Below are 2,939 nucleotides of genomic sequence, written 5' to 3' on the forward strand. Positions count from 1 at the left end.
GCGCGCGGAGCTGGGAGTTGGCGCGCGCGGGCGGGCGGGGCGGGACGGCGTCTCCCGCGGGGGCCCGGGCGGGGCCGCGAGGGGCTTCGGGCGGCGGGAGGACCCGGCCGCTTCGCGGGTTCGGTGGGCGTTCGGCTTAGCGGGTGCGAGCGGGGCTTCCGTGCTGCTCGGACGGGCGCTAGGGGGCCTGCGAGCTGCCCGTCACCCCCGGGTCCTCCCGAGAGAAGATGACCGTCCTGGGCCGCCGAGGGACGGGTGGCGGCTGGAGATGACAAACTTGACGGGATCCGCAGAAGTCTCTTTCACAGACGTGGAGGGGCTTGGACCGGGAGCCATCTCGTTTGCCTCCTAGAGGTCGTTCTGGAGGAAGGCTCCCAAATGTGACCTACTTGTGAGGATTCGCCTGGCCTGTACGCGGCCCCGTGTCATGGACCCACTACGTTAAGTGCTCTCACCACCAGCGACGTAAATAGGTTTCATACACGTGCCTGTAAGGGACAGTCATTCTTCCCCTTTCTCTCCCCTTAGGTTTCTCCTTCCTGTAATGCAAACGGTATCGATCCAGTTCACACCCTCTTGTCCAGAATTCTAGGGAAACCCCGCCCGCCTTTTAGATTCCTCGCTTCAAAAACTCAGCAATAAGTCACGTGCTCTACTACGTGTGTGGCTTCATTTTCTCCCTACCCGAGAACACTAGCTGCCCAACTGATTTTTTTTTTTAATCCAACAGACCTGGAAAATATGATTAATTACATTTGTGGCAATGGAGTCCAAGATGCAGGACAAAATTCAGACTTTTTTTTCCTCTTGTGTCGCTTTTTTTTTCTTTCTTTTTTTTTCCCTTTGGTTTTTCGAGACAGGGTTTCTCTGTGGTTTTGGAGCCTGTCCTGGAACTAGCTCTTGTAGACCAGGCTGGTCTCGAACTCACAGAGATCCGCCTGCCTCTGCCTCCCGAGTGCTGGGATTAAAGGCGTGCGCCACCACCGCCCGGCCTCTTGTGTCGCTTTTTAGTGAAGCAAAGCCCTGTTATTTCTGCTTTCAGTCAGACCTTAGGTCGGTCACCATGCTGCTGATTCCACTCACATCCCATGCACTCTCCTCTGACAGTTTGGACAGCAGCACAGCCTTCCAAATACTAACATGCCTGCTACTGGTCACACTCCAGCCAAAGCGATTCTGTTTAATTTGACACTTCCTTAAGACCTCTGATGACCCCATCATACTTGGAATAACCTCCAAACTTCTCGCAATGTGTAAGATGCTACATAGCCCAGCTGCTAACCTCTGTCTGCCAGCTCTCTGACATAGTTGGCCATTTAGTCACGCAATGTCATTCATACACACCATCTGGGCTTTCCACTGTAAAACTTTCCGGTTAATCCTCAGTTAACTTGCTCCTTCCCATCACTTATTTCTGCTCAAGTAATTTTCATCCCTCAGACCATCACTGTTTTGACACTATTCTCATTCGCTCATTTATAAATATTAAACCCTCTGTCCATCTAGAGGCTGGAGAAGGGCTTTGTGCCTGCCATCTTGAAGCAGAGTGAAGTTGAGAGTGAGCGAACACATGCATATATTGTGTGGTGGTGATGTAACAATTAAGGAGATATGAAGTACATGCAGGGCAGGTGAACTCTTAAACTGTCAATGATTAAGGGAGGTTTTGTTAATAAAATTACATTTGGAAAAAGAACTCCGAATGAAAGCAGAGAGATGGGGTATGCTCTAAAGAATTATCTAAATTACTGGATGTGGGAAATGAAAATAAGAAATCAATGATTACTGGGTTTGGTTCATACAACTGGAACAACAGAGGATCTATTGGCATGGGGAAGACTTCAGGAAATGGGATGGGAAAACTTTGTAATTTTTTTTAGGGAGGAATTTGTGGGAGATCTGGATTTACTTTATTTTAGATACGTTAGGATTGAGATTTATGGTCATCAAAATGGAAAATGCCAATAAACTGTTGGATATGAGTATCTAGGATTCAAAGGAAGAAGCCGTAGCTCAGGATAGTAAATTTAGCAGTTGTCAACATGTAGTTGATGTTTAAAGATCTGGCATTGGACGATGTCACAAACAGGACTAATAAAAGTAGCGATGAGAAATTAATAGAAGTAGCAAGGAGAGATAGTTTCAAGACAACCTCTGAATGCTCCAGGGTTTATGGGTTCAAGAGAGGATGGCAAGCTGGCTAAGCAGCTGAGCAAGAGTAGCCGGTGGTGGAGGAGAATCGAAAGCTGGGTCCCAGAAGCCAGGTGACTTCACAAACTGTCTTCCAAGGAAAGAGTGACCTTGTGAACATGTGAACAGAGAATTTACTTAAATATAACAACATCCTCAATGACCCTGCAGAGCTGTCTCCCTTAGGTAGTGGGTATAAAGGTATCGGGAGTGGGAATAAAGAGGCAAGTGGACAAAAGGGAATTCAGACACTTCGAAGGAATTTGACTTTACAGTGGGTCCAAGAGAGCAGGAAATCAAAGGGACTCTTTTTTTTTTTTTTTTTTTTTTTGGTTTTTCGAGACAGGGTTTCTCTGTGGTTTTGGAGCCTGTCCTGGAACTAGCTCTTGTAGACCAGGCTGGTCTCGAACTCGCAGAGAACCGCCTGCCTCTGCCTCCCAAGTGCTGGGATTAAAGGCGTGCGCCACCACCGCCCGGCCCGGGACTCTGGTTTTTTAAGAGGAAAATGTGTGGCTGCGTTGTGCTAGGGCTGAACTGATAGACGTTAAAATTGATGATGCAGTGGAGAGAAGGGCCAGCAGCTGCAACCACTAATGTACGTTTGTCAGGTTGGGTTCTGTCTGGGCAGAGGCAGAATTGGAGCACTAAATATTTTTTTAAGTCGTCAAGACCTGTGAGAAGAACGAAGAAGGCAAGATGGGGCAGAGGAAGGGTGGAGCTGAGCCCACAAATCGTCAGCCACCCCTGGA

The sequence above is a fragment of the Chionomys nivalis genome, chromosome 13 (genome assembly GCF_950005125.1).
Source record: "Chionomys nivalis chromosome 13, mChiNiv1.1, whole genome shotgun sequence".
Lineage (NCBI taxonomy): Eukaryota > Metazoa > Chordata > Mammalia > Rodentia > Cricetidae > Chionomys > Chionomys nivalis.